This window comes from Scyliorhinus canicula, chromosome 8 (assembly GCF_902713615.1).
Source record: "Scyliorhinus canicula chromosome 8, sScyCan1.1, whole genome shotgun sequence".
NCBI lineage: Eukaryota > Metazoa > Chordata > Chondrichthyes > Carcharhiniformes > Scyliorhinidae > Scyliorhinus > Scyliorhinus canicula.
This window is the reverse complement of record NC_052153.1, coordinates 75,664,688-75,685,761: the sequence shown is the minus strand read 5'-3', so window position 1 is coordinate 75,685,761 and position 21,074 is coordinate 75,664,688. Positions and strand designations below refer to the sequence as shown.

General features: G+C 50.6%; 1 protein-coding gene across 1 annotated transcript in view; it reads right to left on the bottom strand.

Annotated features, from left to right (window-relative positions):
* shc3 (SHC (Src homology 2 domain containing) transforming protein 3) overlaps positions 1-21,074 on the bottom strand; it is a 279,288-nt gene that overhangs the window by 171,619 nt on the left and 86,595 nt on the right. The gene's annotated exons all lie outside the window — the stretch shown is intronic.

The window sequence follows — 21,074 nt, the reverse complement described above, 5'->3', positions numbered from 1 at the left end:
AAATGTTAAACTGTTTCTTTGAAATAATTAATCTCTTTCAACGTTTGAAAGTATCTAATAATCAATAGATGCTGTTTGACTTGCTGAGTACTTCAAATTTTTTATGTCTTTTGTTCAATCATAACTTGCATTCAGCACATGTCTTTATTTTCTTTCATTATTTTGGCTGTAGACAGCCCCCTTTGTTGGTGTGGCTCAAAAAAGTATTGATTGTCAAATGAAATGAAGGCCAACAAATAACAAAAATCTTGTGGCGCAATGGGTAGGGGCCCTGCCTCTTTGAAGCATCCACTCCTGGTTCAATTCTGTGGTAATTGTCCCTTTAAGGGCAATGCGGCAGAGTAAGTGTCGCACAGGTCATCTGACCTTCACTCTGCTGTATTGCCAGGGACAAACACCACAAATCACAACAAACCCCTGCCTCAGGCCTTGATGGCCAAGAAGATGCATTCATAGCATGGCCAACAGTTGGATTATCAACCTTCAAAACCTTTGCAACACCCAATGGCAGGCACTAAGAGCAAGAGAGACTCCTGGTCAGCCATGCTTAATATGGAGTGGTGCCCCTTAAGCTAGAAACCGCATGTGACCTGATCTAGGAAATACCTGTAACAGATGAAAATCTGCCTTGTGTACCACTACAACAATTTTTTAAAAGTGTAAAATGTATGTGATGGGAAAGGGAGTTTGTGCCGTGTATACTGGTGAGGAGATGGTTATTGGCTCTTGTTGGCTCTCTCACCACCTCCCACCAGCATGGGCCAGCAGCAATAGTTTTCAGGGCTTGGTCAGTGATGATACCTCCGAGCCACATTTGAAATGAAATGAAAATCGCTTATTGTCACGAGTAGGCTTCAATGAAGTTACTGTGAACAGCCCCTAGTCGCCACATTCCGGCGCCTGTTCAGGGAGGCTGGTTCGGGAATTGAACAGTGCTGCTGGCCTGCCTAGGTCTGCTTTAAAAGCCAGCTATTTAGCCCAGAGTGCCAAACAAGCCCCTAAAAATGAAAATCGCTTATTGTCACAAGTAGGCTTCAAAATTAAGTTACTGTGAAAATCCCTAGTCGCCACATTCCGGCGCCTGTTCGGGGAGGCTGGTACGGGAATCGAACCGCGCTGCTGGCCTGCCTTGGTCAGCTTGGCAATAGATACTGAAAGTCCCTTCCACCTAGAGTGCATTCTGTATCCTTGCTGTGTTCAGTGTTACCTCCAAGTCAAGGTCAATGACTACTGATTCATCAGTTGAGAGAGGGCACAAAATGGTCATCTCCCCTGAAGACATGAGACTTCATAGTGTCTAGCGTCAATGTTACGATCCTCCAGGGTCACTCCCACCCAACAATACACCAATGTGCCCAACTCTGATGAGTTTTATCTGTCAATGGTGGATGGTGATGGCGGGAACCAGATGTTTAGCTGATAGCTATACTGACAAAATCAAACCCATGTCAGGCAACTACTTGACTAATCTGGAGGACAGCTCTCCTATCTGTTGCACAATATAGACAAACATTTGCTTGCAATAAGTGTTTGAGCCCGATGAATATCATTGCCCTTAACTGGGACTCAGAAATGTCAGTTTTGCACCAACCTTTCCAGGAAGGTCTCTGTAGGTAAATTCTCCTGATCTCAGAGGATGTGTGACACGCCTGGAGATCACAAACCAGGTAGGGACCTGGACCCTCAAAAACAAAAGACTAACAATACTTTATGGTGATTTGAAGCTGTCCGTGATTTGAAGCTGTCCACCTTTGACAAGTGGTCATGACACACCCAGATTATTTTCCAAAGGATGCCTGGCTTGAAAACTGTGCCTCCCCATAAACCAGCAGGCTCCCCGTGATGTTTCTGGGGGCTTCAGGTGAAGGTGGTTGAACCATTGCCGTTTCCCCAAACCACTGAAAGCGCATCCTTTGAGGCCTCTCTCTCCAATCTGTGCACTTCAGAAAACCTTTGATAGTTTAAAGGCTTAGTTCGATATTGTATGACTCATGGAAATCAAGCCTGATGGAAAGCAAGCCTGAAGCTGGAGTCTCACTGAAAGCATCTTGCTCATATTAACACCAGCAGGATTCTATGATGGGCATGATGCAATCGTAACAATCAAAATCAGGCCTCTGTGGTTTGTCTTGGCTACATTTTTAATAGATTCAACATTTCCCCCCAAAATGCCATTGTGCTCCCCTGCTCATACTTCCCCCCCCCCCCACACCCCCACCCCTCCCGGGCCAGGCCCACATGGCAGTACCAACCTGGCATTACCAGGTTGCCACTAAGATTGGTACTGCCAGAGAGCCAGGGACAGTGCCAGTGCAGTTCCCTGCCATGTCCCTGACAACAGGAGGACTACACTAGCCTTTGTGACCCTGGTGTGGTTACCTTGACTGCTGCAGAGCAGTAGTGATTCTTGCCAGCGTAATGACATACCAGCAGGGGGAACATACGGCAAACCCGGAGGGTAAGGCATTAAATCTATTTAAATTGATGGTAATCACGGGCGAAATTCTCCGACCCCCCGCAGGGTCGGAGAGTCGCCCGGGGCCGGCGTAAATCCACCCCCCCCCCCCCCCCCCCTCCGCCGTGGCAGAAAATCTCCGCCACCCGGGAATTGGGGGGGGGCGGGAATGACGCCCCGCCGATCGGCGAAGCCCCTGCTGCGATTCTCCGGCCCGCAATGGGCCGAAGTCCCGCCGCTGAGAGGCCAATACCGCCGCCGTGGTTTGAACCACCTCTGGTGGCGGCGGGATCGGCGGCACGAGCGGGCCCCCGAGGTCCTGGCCGATCGGACACCAGGGGTGCCCTCACGGTAGCCAGGCCCGCGATCGGGGCCCATCAATCGGCGGGCGGGCCAGTGCCATGGGGGCACTCTTTTTCTTCCGCCACTGCCACGGCCTCCACCATGGCGGAGGCGGAAGAGAATCCCCCAGCGCGCATGCGCCGGTGGTGACGTCGACGCACCGGCGCAGGCGCGAACCGGTGAAGGTCTTTCGGCCAGCCCTGGCGCCGGGCGGCGGGCATCAAAGGCCGCTGGAGCCGGTTTGGGCGCCAGTCGGTGTGGTGCCAACCACTCCGGCACAGGCCTAGCCCCTCAATGTGGGGAGGCCCAACGCCGGAGTGGTTGGTGCCACTCCGCTACGCCGGGACCCCCCTCCCCGCCGGGTAGGGGAGAATCCCGCCCCACGTGAGCCTGATTACGTCACCAGTGTGGGGACAAGGAATATCTCATTCTGAGATCTCCCCAGCGCAAATCCCGATATGGCTCTCCCGCGAGAGTGGCCATAACTGGATTTGCGTCCATGGTGAACGGGCCGGAAAATGACCCCTATACTTTCTACAATACAATGATGGCATGCTACATGTCTATAAAGAAAATTCTGTCAGCAGTAAAATAGTTAAATAGATAGACAATAGAAAAACCTGAATAAAAATATTGATACTGTATTGATACTATGGTACTACTAACTGTGTTCCAAATGTGCACAATTTCCCAACAGATCGTGAAGAAAAGATTTTTACAAATGAATTCGCAATATCACTGCATATAACAAGCAGAAGAACTACTGCTCATTGTTGACAGAAAAATACCTTCAAGGAGAGAGAATGAGACCACTCGTATCAACATTTATTGGAGATAAAAGTGTCAAATGTACAGGTCAGTAGTTGGCTCACTAATGCTCAGCTTGTATTCAGAGAAATCAATATCAGATGCCATTTAGGATATTGTTAATGGTTTGTGTTGGTAGCATGTGCCAGCAGATCTGACATAAAAGGTTGAGATAAATGGAATCCTTTTGTAAATTAAAATGGATGGATTGAAAATCATATAGGACCTGCTGATCTCTGCAATCAAATTCCTGATGTACAGCCTAGAGGACAACACACTGGACTGAAAGAACAAATTTATTAAATTTATCTTTATACCATTTGCCTCTAAGAAAAACAGACAACGGATTGAAAAGACAGACATCTTCGCCTTTGCAGAGTTCAGCAATCGCTCATTCATTTTTGATTTGGCACATTGCAAGGCTTAATTCACAGATGTAGTTGTGTTTTTTCAAGCCCAGAGAAAACAATTGTTGTGGTTTAACTCCATGATCTAATAACAACTAAAGACAGCCTGCATCTTTTAAAGGAGGTGCATTGTGGTTGGGGCAGGCGCTGACAGTCATGCCGAAAGTGGCTTGGCCCGAAGAAACACTGAGGAATGACATAACATTGGAGAGAGTGTTCTCCAAGGTTCTTGGATGCCGCACTGGAGCTTGGTGGGAGAGGTGGAAAGGAGGAGATGCACGCTCAGAAGGCAGTGGTAGAAGTTAGCCATGGAAGTCAATGCCAGGAGTCATACAGTGAGGGACCAGAGTGCAGTGTAGCAAAAAAGTTCAATGATTTTACACAAATAGTTCATCTTGGTCAGTGAATACACCTTCAAATACTATATTCTGCTAACTCACACACTGAACAATTCACCACAACCCCATCTCACACATGTACCAATTAGTGTCATAAGTACATGTGTCTTACTTTCCGTCCCACCGCCAGCTCCCTGCACCACAACCTTATCCTTGCACCATTTTCGTTTCAGACACCAACTAAGTGCATCTTAGTTGGGCAGTTGTGGTTCAGCAAAAAGACAGTAATGATGAAGATATATTTGTCGTATGAGGGTCTGACACATATTGGGTTAATGTGGGACTGAATGCATTATCACCCACACAGTGACTAAAGAAAACACATTACTTGCACCCAGGGTCAGTTGAGTGTTGGACAGAGTTGTATGTACCAACAAGCATGGAGACAGTTCATAGCTTACGCCCTTTACTATTTATTTGTCAATAGTTCTAAGAGTCCACAATGGTTTATAGTTATCCTACGTATGACTATAAAGACTTCATCAGACCTCCTGAACTGTAACCAACACCCTACACAGTAACTTCATTGAAGCCTACTTGTGACAATAAGCTATTATTATTATTATTATTACAACATGGTGGCAGCTTGTGGAAAAACCCAAAGCCTCTCAGAATAATTCAAGGAAAAACTAAAATGCTAGAAGAGTGAAAAAACTTTAGCAAAGCAGTCTGACCCGAAAAGAAGCTAGAGAACAGAGGAAATTTCACCAAGAGAAAGCTCCAAAGATACGCTTGGAAGCTGAAGCCAGAAATTTAAAATTCTTTACTGCAGCAGAAGACTCCATTACTGCTCCTTTGGAAGTCCAGTGTCAGATCCCACAGCACAGAGTTAGCAACCTCAGCAAGGTTGCGTGGAATCTTTTTAAATTCCAGGCTACAGCAAGCTCTGAGAAATCTAGAAAAACTTCAGAGTAAGAAGCGCAGTTTGAAAAAAGCCATTGGTAAAAATCTGATCCCCGAGTCAGCACCTTCTGAAAAAATTTATAACTAACTAATTGAATAACCAGCAACATTGTGGCTTTTTACTCCCAGAAAAAAACAGTTAAAGCTAGGTTTCAAATAATTTGTGACTACAAACAAAACTGCTGAGAAAGAGAACTCTGCAGGCTGCTGTTCCAGCCAGCCGTTGTTGAGAAAGAAATTTCAATTTGAGCAATCACCCTTGTGGTGGTATCCACCAAAACTGACACATGCAGGAAATCCCTTTGTCTCCAAGTGAACAGTGACACCATCATGAAATTCAGAAAGTGTTTAAAACGGAACCTACACTCTTAAAAATGTAAGCAGAGATCAAGGGCGGATTTACCAGCTGTTCACGCTGATGGGATATTCTGGTCCCACCGACGGTGCACGGATTTCCCGGCGATGAGGGGTGCAGTCAATGGGAAATCCCGTTGACAGAGGAGGGACCAGAAAATCCCGCTGGTGGGCCCCATCCGCCACTGAAAAACATGCAGTGGGATGGGCAGCAAATCCTGCCCCAAAGCTCCACACTTCCAATTCAATTTGGACTACCCCAAGGCCCAGGTCATTTACATAGTTGAGGACTTTGGAGAAAAAGATTCCTAAAATACCAAATCATTTCACATTTAGACAAAAAGTTAAAAGCAAAGCAGGGTAACACCCTACTTTACCCAGTCGGTCTGATTGAAGGCAACGTGACTGCAAGACAGGAAATCATCTGCTAGATTTGAGGAAATACTAAAGAGCTCGACCTACTGGCTACATTCCGCTGGAATGAGAACAGGATGCAGCCGGGTGAGGTCTCCCCCGGGATACCCGATGGCTGTAAAGCCTCGCGAGATCTAACTGGATCTAACTGGCTCCCGGGATCTATCGGCCTCCCGGAAGGAGACCCCAGCCAGACACCAAGTAGCACTGGTCCACACAAACGTGGACAGCGGAAAGGCGCCTGGGAGGTTGCCCAGGTCATTGGAGGCCCATGGTTGGTCAGGGCAGGGCAGGGTAGAACCCTGGCACTGCCCCTGGCACTCAGGTACCTCAGCACTGCTGGCTGACACTGCTACCCTGGCACCGTCAAGGTTCCTGGGTGACACTGCAAGTAGACAGGAGCACTGCCTGGATTGTAGTACCAGGGTGCCTGAGTATCAGGGTGGCACCGCCAAGGGTCAGACCGGAGAGAGGCCTTGCCCATGAGGGCAGTACAGTAGCATAGTGGTTGGCACAATTGCTTCACAACTCCAGGGTCCCATGTTCGATTCCCAGCTTGGGTCACTCTCTGTGCGGAGTCTGCATGTTCTCCCCATGTGTGCGTGGGTTTCCTCCGGATGCTCCAGTTTGCTCCCACAGTCCAAAGTTGTGCATTAGTTGGATTGGCCATGATAAATTGCCCTTAGTATTGGGTGGGGCTACTGGGCTATGGGGATAGGGTGAAGGTGTGGGCTTGGGTAGGGTGCTCTTTCCAAGAGCCAGTGCAGACTCGATGGGTCGAATGGTCTCCTTCTGCACTGTAAATTCTATGATCTATGATCTATGAAAGGAGGGACGAGGTGTAGTATGGAGGATGAGGGGTGAATGGCAGGTACGAAGGGGCCTCCAGAAGGCTGGGGTGTGAAAGGTGGAGGTCTTGAAAGGAGGGGCAATAAGGAGGCATGGAAGGCCATCAAAGGGGTCTCCTCAGTGATCCATAATGGGGTATCCTCACTCTTGGGGCGTGGGGTAATGTGGGGGGTGACATTGCCTGTGGGTGGGGGGTGTAAGGGACCTTCAAGCTCTCTCAGAGATCAGCGCACTCTCTCAAAATGGTGGGCCGATCTCTGAGGAGCTGGCCTGGGCAACGAGTTCAGCTCCCCAGTGATGGAAAAATTCTAAATGTGGGCTTCATGAGGGAGAAACTCTCCAGAGATCAAAAAAGTGATGAATGGCAGGACTTACTGGCTGTTCATACCGGCAGGATATTCCGGTACCACTGATGGCGCAAGGGTTTCCCGGCGACAAGGGGTGCACTCGAGCCTGCTCCACAATTCATTCTGATTATGGATGATCATCAAATTCGATACCCTGATCCCGCCTTTCCCCCATAACACTTGATCCCTTCGGCCCCAAGGGCTATATCTAATTCTTTCTTGAAATTACACAACATTTTGGCCTCAATTACTTTCAGTGGTAGCGAAGATTCACCACTCTCTGGGTGAAGAAATTTCTCCTCACCTCAGTCCTAAAAGGTTTACTCCTTATCCTCAAACTTATGACCTCTAGTTCTGGACTCCCCCCCCCCCCCCTCCCCACTCAGCCTGTCCAAATCCTGCTGAAGCATCTTTGCATCCTCCTCACAGCTCACCCTCCCACTCAACTTTGTATTATCTGCAAAGTTGGAGATAATACATTCAGTTCCCTTGCCCAAATCATTAATATAATGTGAACAGTTGGGGTCCTAACACAGATCCCTGCGGTACCCCACTAGTCACTGTCTGCCAATCAGAAAAAGACACATTTATTCCAACATTTTGCTTCCCTTCTGCTTACCAACTTTCTATCCATCTCAAGACACTACCCATAACCCTATGCGCTTTAACTTTACATAGTAATCTGCTGTGTGAGACCTTGTCAAAAGCTGTCTGAAAGTCTAAATAAAGATCATCCACTGGTTCTCTCTGGTCACCTTTATCAGTTACATCTTCAAAGAATTGTAGTAGATTCATCAAGCATGATTTTCCTTTTGTAAATCCATGCTGACTTTGTCTGATTACACCACTGCTTTCCAATCATCAAACATATGCTGCAACTCCGAATACACAGGATGAAATCATACCCTGTGTGGTGAGATAACCACTGTAGTTATGTGTACTGCAGTAGGGGGATGTATGCCTGTACCTGTAATACAGGTTCCTCCGGTCAGCCCCTGCCGGCTAGCTCCGCCCACAGGGAGCTTATGTATAAATGTATGAGCTGCTCAGACCCTTAGTCTACTGTTGCAGATGGAGGGACAACATCGTACAGCAATAAAGCCTCTATTGTACTAGTCTCTCGGCTTTGAGTATAATTGTTAGCGCCACAATTTATTGCTGTACGATTTCCCAGTCACCATGGAAATCAGAGTCAAGCCTGACCGTCTGCAGCTGGATCCGCATTCGCCTCACGCCAGAAAAGACTTTGATCACTGGCTCGCAGTCTTCGAGGCCTACATCTCTTCAGCAGACCCTCCCCCGACGGAGGCTCAGAAAAAGCAACTCCTGTACTCCAGACTTAGCTCCAGCGTCTTTCCGCTCATTCGAGATGCGACCGACTACACCGCAGCTATGGAACTGCTCAAGGAGAACTATGCACCATCGGCGAACACCCTGTTTGCGAGGCATCATCTTTATACTCGCGTCCAGCAGCCGGGTGAGTCGATTGAGGACTTCTGGAGGGCCCTTATACCTCTGGTACGAGACTGCGACTGCCGGGCTATCACAGCCACGGAACATTCGGATTTACTCATGCGCGATGCCTTCGTTACAGGCATTGCATCGGACCCCATCCGGCAACGACTGCTGGAAGGGGTCGCCCCCGACCTCATGGCCGCAAAGGCCCTGGCGCTCTCCATGACGGCCGCCTCCCGTAGTGTGCAAACTTACTCCGCTAGCCACTCGGCCCACCCGTCCTACCCCTCGTGGACCCCGCAAACGGCTCCCCAGGCCCATCCGTCCTACCCCTCGTGGACCCCGCAAACGGCCCCCCCCAGCAGCCGCCCCCGCGCACTATGCCTGCGCTGCCCGCCGCACCGCACCCCCTGGGGGTCCCCACTGTTACTTCTGCGGCCAACAGAAGCACCCTCGCCAACGCTGCCCGGCCCGCACAGCGACCTGCAAAGCTTGTGACAAGAAAGGCCACTTTGCAGCGGTGTGTCAGTCCCGGACGGTCGCCGCTATCGCGCCGCCGGTCCCCACGCCTCAGCCGCTCCCTCAATGGGCCCCGCCGTCCGCTTCCCCCGACCCCACGTGCGATCAGTGGGCGCCGCCATCTTTTGCCGCCCCCGCCACGTGCGCCCCATGGGCGCCGCCATCTTCATCCACCACAGCCATGTGCGTTCCATGGGCGCCGCCATTTTGTTCCGACCCCATAACGTGCGCTCCATGGACGCCGCCATTTTACCCACAGGTACTGCGGATGCCGCCATCTCGTCTCCAGGGGCCGCCATCACGGGACACGGGTCGCTACCGCTCCTCGTCGGACTCATCTGACTCAACCGCCGACCAACCACTGCTCGCCTCCGTTACGCTCGACCAGTCCCGTCCTCGCAACCTGGCACCCTCTTCCACATCGGTGCTGGTCAACGGCCATGTGACCCCCTGCCTCATCGACTCCGGGAGCACCGAGAGCTTCGTCCACCCGGACACGGTAAGGCGCTATTCCCTTGCGATCCATCCCGCCGACCGGCAGATCTCCCTTGCCTCCGGTTCCCACTCTGTCCCGATCCGGGGTTTCTGCCTGGTTAAACTCACTGTACAGGGTGTGGAATTCGACCGTTTCCGTCTGTACATTCTCCCCGACCTCTGCACTTCACTCTTACTAGGCCTGGATTTTCAGTGCAATCTCCAGAGCCTCACCCTCAAATTCGGTGGACCCCTACCTCCCCTCACCGTTTGCGGCCTCGCAACCCTCAAGGTCGAGCCCCCCTCCCTCTTTGCTAATCTGACTGTGGATTGCAAGCCCGTCGCCACCAGGAGCAGACGGTACAGCACCCAAGACAAGGCCTTCATCAGGTCCGAAGTCCAGCGGCTGCTTCGGGAGGGTATCATCGAGGCCAGCAACAGCCCTTGGAGAGCCCAGGTGGTAGTGGTTAAGACCGGGGAGAAGCACAGGATGGTCGTGGACTACAGCCAGACCATCAACCGGTACACGCAGCTCGACGCGTACCCCCTCCCCCGCATTTCTGATATGGTCAATCAGATTGCACAGTACCGGGTCTTCTCTACTATTGACCTGAAATCCGCCTACGACCAGCTCCCTATCCGGAAATCGGACCGTCCCTACACTGCCTTCGAGGCGGACGGTCGTCTGTACCAATTTCTGAGGGTTCCCTTCGGCGTCACGAATGGGGTCTCGGTCTTTCAGCGAGAAATGGACCGAATGGTTGACCGGTACGGATTGCAGGCCACCTTCCCGTACCTCGACAATGTCACCATCTGCGGCCATGACCAGCAGGACCATGATGCCAACCTTTATAAATTCCTCCACACCGCATCTCTCCTTAATCTCACGTACAACAAGGAGAAATGCGTGTTCCGCACAGACCGCTTAGCCATCCTTGGCTACGTAGTCCAAAACGGACTACTGGGGCCCGATCCCGACCGCATGCGCCCCCTCATGGAGCTCCCAATTCCCCACTGCCCAAGGCCCTCAAACGCTGCCTTGGGTTTTTCTCTTATTACGCCCAGTGGGTCCCGCATTACGCAGACAAGGCCCGGCCACTTATCCAGTCCACACATTTTCCCCTCCCGGCCGAGGCACAACAGGCCTTCGCCTGCATTCGATCTGACATAGCCAGGGCGGGGATGCACGCCGTTGACGAGACTCTGCCTTTCCAAGTAGAGAGCGACGCTTCAGATGTCGCCCTTGCCGCCACACTGAATCAGGCCGGCAGACCCGTGGCATTCTTTTCACGCACCCTCCACGCCTCCGAAATTCGGCATTCCTCTGTCGAAAAGGAAGCCCAGGCAATCGTTGAAGCGGTGCGGCACTGGAGGCATTACCTGGCCGGCAGGAGATTCACTCTCCTCACTGACCAATGGTCGGTAGCCTTCATGTTCAACAACACGCAGCGGGGCAAGATCAAGAATGACAAAATCTTGCGGTGGAGAATCGAGCTCTCCACCTTTAACTACGAGATCTTGTATCGCCCCGGCAAGCTCAACGAGCCCCCAGACGCCCTCTCCCGAGGTACATGTGGCAGTGCACAAGTGAACCAGCTCCGTGCCTTGCACGACAGCCTTTGCCATCCGGGGTCACTCGCTTGTACCATCTGATCAAAGCCCGCAATCTGCCCTACTCCGTCGAGGAAGTACGGACAGTCACCAGAGACTGCCAGATCTGTGCGGAGTGCAAGCCGCACTTCTACCGGCCAGATCGCGTGCGCCTGGTGAAAGCATCCCGCCCCTTTGAACGCCTCAGCGTGGACTTCAAAGGGCCCCTTCCCTCCACCGACCGCAACACCTACATCCTTAGTGTGGTCGATGAATTTTCTAGGTTCCCCTTTGCCATCCCATGCCCAGATATGACGTCTGCCACCGTCATCAAGGCTCTGGACTCCATTTTCGCCCTGTTCGGTTTCCCCGACTATATCCACAGTGACAGGGGATCCTCATTCATGAGCGATCAGCTGCGTCAGTTCCTGCTCAGCAGGGGTATCGCCTCCAGCAGGATGACCAGCTACAACCCCTGGGGAAACGGGCAGGTAGAGAGGGAGAACGGGACGGTATGGAGGGCCGTCCAGCTGACCCTACGGTCCAGGAACCTCCCAGCCGCTCGCTGGCAGCAGGTCCTCCCTGACGCGCTCCATTCCATTCGGTCGCTACTGTGCACCGCAACTAACAGTACACCCGCATGAACGCGTTTTTGCCTTCCCTAGGAAGTCCACATCCGGAGTGTCGCTCCCGACTTGGCTCACGACTCCGGGCCCAATCCTTCTCCGTAGGCATGTACGGCACCACAAGGCGGAACCCCTGGTGGACAAAGTACGCCTTCTCCACGCCAACCCTCAGTATGCCTACGTGGAGTTCCCCGACGGCCGCCAGGACACAGTCTCGCTCCGGGACCTGGCTCCCTCAGGTGCCGATCCCATGCCCACACCCCTTCCTGCGCCAACCCCAGCGCCCCCCTATTCGTCCCCATCAGGTCCATCCCTCATCCCCCTGCCCACCCTGGAGGACACGGAAGATTTCGGCTTGCTCTCGGAGTCATCCCGCCAGCAGCCAGCACCAACACCGCCAGCACCTGCACCATCGGGGCCATCACCGCCTGTGCCGACGTCACCACCACAGCTACGCCGATCACAGCGGAATGTCCGACTACCGATTCGGCTCAACCTGTAACCTGCTAACCGGATGGACTCTTGATTTTCCTTGTTGGACCCTTTTGTAAATAGCATCCTTTGTATTAGAGTTACATGTCACCCCCGCCGGACTCATTTTTTACAGGGGGTGAATGTGGTGAGATAACCACTGTAGTTATGCGTACTGCAGTAGGGGGATGTATGCCTGTACCTGTAATACAGGTTCCTCCGGTCAGCCCCTGCCGGCTAGCTCCGCCCACAGGGAGCTTATGTATAAATGTATGAGAGCTGCTCAGACCCTTAGTTTACTGTTGCAGATGGAGGGACAACATCGTACAGCAATAAAGCCTCTATTGTACTAGTCTCTCGGCTTTGAGTATAATTGTTAGCGCCACACCCTGATACTAAAGCAACCCCCAAACCTGCAGGAAGAATGAGCAGTGACAGAGCCTACCGCTCCTTCAACAGTGTGCAGACAAGATGTGGAAGGGTTATAAGGCTTGCAGACCACCTGAACCTTTAAATTCAAGGGCTTGAAGGGGAGAGATGAAGTAGTGATAATTCAGTAATGACAATGGAAATGTATAATAGCAATAACAATGTAAAGCGTAGGTAAATTATAATCACTTATACATTGTATAAATACCTGGGGGGAGGTGTACTATAAGGGTCTGATACATGTCGGGTTAATGTGGGAATGAGTGCAGTACAACCCACACAGTTTGTAGTTGGTCAGTGGTGGGTCAGATAGTAGTGGACATATATGGTCATATATGGGGAGCTGATCCTGTGGAGGAGGTCAGGCTCAAGTGGGACGAGGAGTTCGGTGGGTGGGCTTTGGGGGCCGGAGTGTGGAGTGAAACTCTGCGGAGGGTGAATGCGTCTTTGTTGTGTGCTCGACTTAGTATTATTCAATTTAAGGTGGTGTATGGACCACACATGACAGTGTCAGGATGAATCGGAGTTTTCGGGGGTGGAGGATAGGTGAGATGGTGATAAGTGTCAGAGGAACCGTGAGTACAGGCGGGGAGAGAAGCCTACCTGTTGACCTTTGCCTCCCTGATCGCCCGGAAATGGATTCTGTTGTACTGGCAAAACTCCGAGGCATCCACGGCAGGGGCGTGAGTAAGGCAGAGCTCCTACATTTGGAAAAGATCAAGAAGGGTTCGCCTCGATGTGGAAGCTATTTATCAACTTCTTTCAGGCGTATTGAATCGTCAGTGGGGTGGGGGTGGTGATTGTTTTATTTATTTGTTTGGGGGGGGAGCGGTGAAAAGTTGGAAAAGGGAGGCGGTTGCCGGGGTGGCAGCGGGTTGAGTCGGGGGTGTTTGTTGTGTGTATGTGTGTATGTGGGGGTGGGGGTGCAGGGGTGGAGCGAGGGTTTGTTACCTGTTTCCGCAGTTGGCTTTTGTATTTATGTTATTATGTATATATTTAAAATGCCTTCAATAAAATGTTTTTTTTAATTCTAAGAGTTAATAAAGACTTACAGTTAACCTACGTTTGATTTCAAAGAGTTTTTCAGATCTACCGAACTGTACCCAACATCCAAAAACAGTACTATCACTCGGTTTCACATTCACAACCACAAGCTCAGATACTGAAACTACATGTAATTTATGGATAACACACAAGCAGGATCTGCAGGTTGTGGGGCAACATGAGAGGCCTGCAGTCAGGGTAAGAGGCAGGGATAGTACAGGTGTCAGTTCGCAGGAGGATAAGGAGACACACATGGCCTGTTGCAGAGGATTCGTGAAAAACTTTGATGAGGCAGTGTACAGAAGAACGCTGATGGGTGTGCACAACCAAAACCTTGGTGTATTGACAAGCCTGCAAAAAGACTGTTGTCTCTGTCAAGGAACATGGGGAGGGATTCTCTCACCCCGGGGCCGAGCCGGAGAATCGGCGCGACTGGCGAGCATTGCACCACGCCGCCAGCCAGGGGCCACTCTACGGGGGGATTCTCCGCCCAGGATGGGCCGAGCGGCCGTACTGAAAAAGCCGAGTCCCGCCTGCGCCGTTCTAACCTGGTCTTACCCGGCGGGACCTCGACATGTAGGAGTCCGGGGGCGGCCAGTGGAGGGGGAAGGGGGGTTCGACCCCTGGGGGGGGCGCTCCGCTGTGGCCTGGCCTGCGATCGGGATCCACCGATCGACAGGCCGGCTTCTTGGGCTGGGGGCCGGTGCGGAGAAGGGAGACACCGCGCATGCGCGGAAAGCGCGTCGGTCCCACCGCGCATGCGCGGACCCAGGAAGCCCATTTGACGCCGGGATCGGCAGCTGGAGTGGCATGGGACGTTCCAGTGCCATGCTGACCCCTGTAAGGGCCAGAATTGCAGATCCTGAGGCCATGTTGACGACGTCGGGAAATGCGATGGTGTTTACGACGGCATCGACACTTAGCCTCAGGATCAGAGAATCCCGCCCCATGGAGTGCCAACTTGGCATAAGGCTCTGTGAAGAGCTTGAAACCTTTCTTTGCCACCATGGGATGGTGGCCAATGCCATTAACACCTTTGTGGATGATGCAACATCTGTTGGCTGACTTCACAACGTCCATTGCAGCACAAATTCCAGACACTCATATCAGAGTGCTGCCATACAAACTCAGACTGTTCAGCCATAGCTGTGAATTACAGTGTGGAACAGGGGTTGCAGGCTGCCACAGCATTCCAACAAACTGACCCTAACACATTACAAAGTTTGCTGAGGTGCTGCCTCAGAGATGAGAAAGGGACTCCATATGCAGCAGGAACCTTCTGTCTTCTCTCAGGAAGATAGCGTTCCTCGTCTCACTCCTGTGCTCTATTTGTGACCTTACTGTTGCAGGTCAGCCAGCCACCTCAGACTAATGGCACACATGACAAGATGGTGCAGTTTACTGCCGTGACCTGAAGGCCCAATGTTGCCTCAGGTTGTCTTGCAAGACCATCTAAAGTGCCTACCAGTGCAAGTCACTAGCTTTGCATCAGCCATGCTGCAGCAACTGGGAGAGCACCAGGTGTAAGCTGTAACAGGCTAAGGCACATCAAAGACAGGCACTAAGGGAATACACAAAGGTGTTTACTTGGCTTTTGTATGCAATATGGCATTATTTACTGTTCAATGTTTAATCTGTCTTGCCTTTTATTTTCATATTGTGTCTACACAGATGTTGTGATGGTCAGAGATAGAAAAGATGTGGAACTTCTGATAACACTCAAGATGAGTGCTTTACAGACAGCTCAGCCAACAAGAAGCTGCCGAAGTTGCCTCCTGCAACTCAACTATGTACTGTGTAATTGGTAGAAAGAGCTATTCCCTCATGATAAGGAGGTTCCACAGCATATAGGAGACTACCAGCTTGACACCCAATCTAGTGAGTCCTTCCAGGCTCCTTGGTCTAGCATTGTTCCAGCATGCCAATATTCTGCTCTATCACCAGCGTTATCAGTCATGTTGTCAGTGGATAGCCCTTGTTTCCTTTTTGCCACGCTGCTTCAAATGGAGATGGCACAGTGGATCATCACAGAATGAAAACTTCACGGCTGCGTTTAGGTTACCAGGCATTGGCCTGCATGACTTGTTTCATGACCAGCTGGGCATGGAGAGAATGGAAATCACCTCCACTCTCAAACTCTTCAAGTGAGTGAACACCCAGGACCGTTTAATCGGCCTATTTAGCCCACGGACATTCCATGTCACAATTCTCAACGGAGGCTTCCGCCTCCCCTCCTCCTGCAGTCAACCATCATCATCCTTAGGCTCCGCACCCCCCATCCCCACTGGTGTGGGGGTCTGATGGGGGAATCTGGTGTGGATCTCTGGCGGGGGGTCTCTCTATTGGGGTCTCTAGTGCGGGGCATCAGTGAGGGAGGGGGTAGAGTCACCCTGATTTGTGGTGGCTCTGGGGAAGGACGACCCAGCAATTTCTGTGGTGAGGGGGAGCATGCCCCTACCTGTCAGCAGGAACTCGCTATCGGGCTGCTCGCTCAAAGTGGTGACCCGATAAGTGGGGTTCGGAACAGAATCCCTTGCGCTCCCCGCCATGCATTAGTTTGCATGGCACATGAGAGGGAATCGCTTCAGGGAGCCGCTCCTAGTATCAGGACAGACTAGAAGCGATTCAGCTTCGGCGGGAGAACATAGTCTACCAAACAGAGAATCCAGCCCAAATGTATGTGAACGCAGGTATGGATACCTTGTAGTGTCAATGCCTTTTTTCAAATTAAGGATTGGCTAAATTTTCCCAAAAAAATACAATGACACTGTAAAACTGATTTCCTTTCAAGAGGTAATGATAAATTACTTTTCCTTTAATTAATGGTGGGGTCCAACTGGCTTATCGTCCACACTTGCAAAAGCCATATAAACATTTAATGTCAAACATTTCTGCAGAGACTGGCACCGCACCAGGCCTATGGTATTCATACAGTCAACGTACAGAAATATTTATTTTCCTTCACAGACTGAAAGTGAGTATGGATTTGCCGATGTGGAATATAGTCACATTGCTTTCCAGTGAATAACTGAGAGATTTCAGGATGATGACCAGGAGGGGGCTGATACAGGCTCTAAGCTCTTATATTAACGAGGACTATCTCCATGACTGATAATTACCTACATTGACTCTGATTAACCAGATTAAACAGAAGACAGGGGGAAAAGTCCTCTTTTCAGTGGACAGGATTTAAAACTAATATTGCTACATAATATACATTTCATGGTCACATAAAAACTTAAGAAATAGGAGCAGGAGTCGTTCATACAATCCCTGAAGTCTGCACCATCACTCATTTGGATCATATGGCCAAATGTTAACATTAACTCCATGTTCCCATCCAATCTCCATTTCCTTTGATTCCTTGAGTGTCCAAGAATCTATGATCTCAGTTTTGAATAATTGCAATGATTGAGCTTTCATTGTCTTCTACGGTAGAGAATTCCAAAGATTCACAAGCCTCTAAGTGAAGAAATGTCTCCTCATCTCAGTTGTAAATGGCCAAACCCCTTATCCTGAGACAGTGACCCCAGGTTCTAGATGCTCCAGCCAGGGGAAACAGCTTTTCTGCATCTGCCCTGTCAAGCCCACTATTTTTTACAATCAGAGCACCTTTCATGACTCCAAAGTCCAGAGTGCTATAAGCACATTCTACTCAACCTTTCCCTATAGATTGGCCCTCTCATCCCAGTAATCAATCTCGTGGACATTTGTTGCACCTGTACTATGAAGACCACAGTTGTACACAGTATTCCAGGTGCCATCTCACATTGCAGACAGACTTAGAACATAGAACATCCAGTGTAGAAGGAGGCCATTCGGCCCATCGAGTCGGCACCGACCCACTTAAGCCCTCACTTTCACCCTATCCCCATAACCCAATAACCCCTCCTAACCTTTTTGGACACTAAGGGCAATTTGGCATGGCCAATCCACCTAACCTGTACGTCTTTGGACTGTGGGACGAAACCGGAGCACCCGGAGAGAACCCACGCAGACACGGGGAGAACATTCAGACTCCGCACAGATAGTGACCCAGCGGGGAATCGAACCTGGGACCCTTGTGCTGTGAAGCCACAGTGCTATCCACATGTGCTACTGTACTGCCCTTCCTTACTCTTATGCTACAAATCCTGCAAAAAAGCTAACATGCCATTTGTCTTCCCAACTACTTGCTGTACCTACATGGTAACTTCTAATTCATGTGCAAGTACTCCCAAATCTCTCTGAACAAAGACTGTTACAAGTCTCTCGGGCGGAATTCTCCGCTCCCCACGTGGCATGGGAGAATCGTGGGAGGGCCTCCCGACATTTTTACGCCCCCCTGGCGCCCCCAGCGATTCTCTCCTCCCCCCCCCCCCCCCCCCCCCCCCCCCGGGCTCAGAAAAATCAGCGCTCTCCGTTTTTCACGGCGAACGGCGATTCTCCGAGCACGATGGGCCGAGCGGCCGGCACTTCACGCCCGTTTCACCATGGCAGCAACCACACCTAATCGCTGCACTTGTGAAACGGGCGCCAGATGCCCGTTTGGGGCATCTAGGGGCCCGATTGGGACAGGAGCACCACGACTGTGCTCGGGAGGGGACAGGCCCGCGATCGGTGCTCATCGATCGTCGAGCCAGCGTCCAAAACAGACGCACTCTTTCCCCTCCGCCACCCGGCAAGATCAAGCCGCCAGTCTTGCCGGGCGGCTGAGGAGAAAGACGGCCACCGCGCATGCGCGGGTTCGTGCCGTCTGCGTGATGAAGTCATCCGTGCATGCGCGGGTTGGAACCGGCAACCCGCACATGCGCGGATGACTTCACATTCTCGGCGTGACGAGGTCGCTGCCGAGAAAGACGGAGGCCCACTCCTAGCCCCCCGGGTGGGGGTGAATTAGGTGCGGGAGCGGGCTCCAAGGCCGTCGTGAACCTCGGCCGAGTTCACGACGGCCTTCACGAATTCGGCCCCCTGCGGAGAATTCCGCCCCTCAACTTTTAAAAAATATTTCTCCATTCATCCGAATAAAGTAGCTAATTTCACACTTACCCTCATCATACTCTGTATATAACCTCTTCACCCATCACATAACTGGCCTATTTCCTTTTGCAGCCTCTTTACGTCCTTTCACAGTTTACTTTCCCACCTAGTTTTGTATCATCAGCAAACTTGGATATATTACATTCAGTCCCACATTCCCTCTACAGAATGAAAAGAGTTTTTAGTTCCATTAATTTCTCCAGTGCTCCTTCTTTTCTAATATGAATTACTTTAAGTTCTTCGCTCTCCCTTAGCCCTTGCTTCCCTTACAGAACCTGATATGCTCTTTGTGTCATCTACCGTGAAGTCAGACACAAAATATTTCTTTATTACCTCTCCATCCCTCTCCTGGCATAAGATTAAGCGAGTCTGTTCGCAACATTGGTGTTGCATTTGATCCCAAGATGAGCTTCCAACCTCATATTTGTGCCATCAATAAGACCACCTATTTCCATCTCCATAATATCACCCGACTTTACCCACGTCTAGGCCTATCTACTGGTGAAACTGTCATTCATGTTACCCCTAGATTCGACTATTCCACTGCACTCCTGGCTGGTTTCTCACATTCCACCTGCTGTAAACTTGAGGCCATTCAAAACGCTGCTGTCCCTGGTACCGCTATTCTCCCCGATCTACATCTAGATTTAAAATATCCTGTTCCTTTATTGGTTTCTCAATGTATTGTTCTAGAAAACTGTCTCAAATGTATTTTGTATTAACTTGTCCTCCAAACGATTTCTGACAATTTGGCTTGCCCAAGCTATATCAAAATTAAAATCCTCCAAGATCATTACAATGCTCTTGTTACATAGAGCTCTAATTTCCTAATATTTATAGTAAAGCAAGTTTTTTTTAAATGGCAAAAATGTCACAGACTAGTGCCATGGCCCCAATATTTCTGAGAGAATGGGCAAGTGTAGGAGGAGAGGTTGTGAACAGCCATAAAATCCTTTGTACTCAAAGGACTTGCTGAACTTAAGTTGTTGGTATTTTTTACCACAACTTTTTAAATCCATTTACCAACTTGCAGCTTTGTAGTCTGGCCAGCTGCCAGAAAGAGAAAAATGACAGCAGAAGACTGAAGGTAAGCCCTTTGGTGTAAGTTGGCAGCAATTGTAAGGGGGCAGGTTGAAGATCAGAGTTCAGGGTAGGGATGCTTGAGTGTGCTAATAGGATGGAGTGTGTGTGAGAACGAGAGGCCATGAGGATTAGTGAGGGGAAGTCAACAATCGCAGCAAACGCTGTAGAGAAAGTGCAATCAGCAGAAAGGAGGCCAAAGGCTTCCAGGAAAAGCACGACTGCACCTTCTGACTCACAAGGAGCGCTCCTGTTTCCAATTTGTTTCCTCAGCCTTTGAAAACACATTTGGCAGCAGTTAAATTATATCAGACTCCCACTAACATGGCGGGGGGGGGGGGGGGGGGGGGGGGGGGGGGGGGGGGGGGGGGGGGGGGCATGGCATGGCATGTGAGCTTGATTCAGCAGGATGTGAAATTCTGATTTCCCAACACTGGGTTCAGATGCAAAGATTAAGACAGCGGCATGTTGTGGTGACCCCAGCACTTTGCCATCCTGTGGTGGGTTCATACTTGTAATAATAATTTGCATGCCACGAATATGATTTAACATGAAAGAGTTTCCAATCAGGTCCCACCCTTTGTGTAAAGTGAGCGCCGAATGAGAATCTTGTGGCACCCGGTTCACAATTGTTTGAAGATGCCATGCACCAGTCGGCTTTGTGCACTCGACTGTGACTAAGGTGAGCAGTTGTCCATGTTGAGCTCTGTGGCACAAGGTGGTATTCGGGTGCGGTGGAAGGAAGGGCATAAAATTCTGGGTGGGGTAGTCTTGTAAACTGCAACTTGCCCGCCAAACCACACACCGTCCCGACTTGGAGCTACAGCACCGTTCTTTCACAGCCACTTGGAACTCCTTTCCTAACAGCACTGTGGGTGTATCTACACCACATGGACTGCAGCGTTTCAAGATGGCGGCTCACCACCACCTCTTCAAGGGCAGTTAGGGATGGACAAAAAATGCTGCACTTCCCAGTGTCACCCATATCCTGTGAACAACTAAAACTAAAAGGGGCAGTTATATTTGGTAAGGGAGTCAGGACGGGTATTCGAAAGTCTCATCGGGTAGATCATGGAAGTCAACAAAGACAC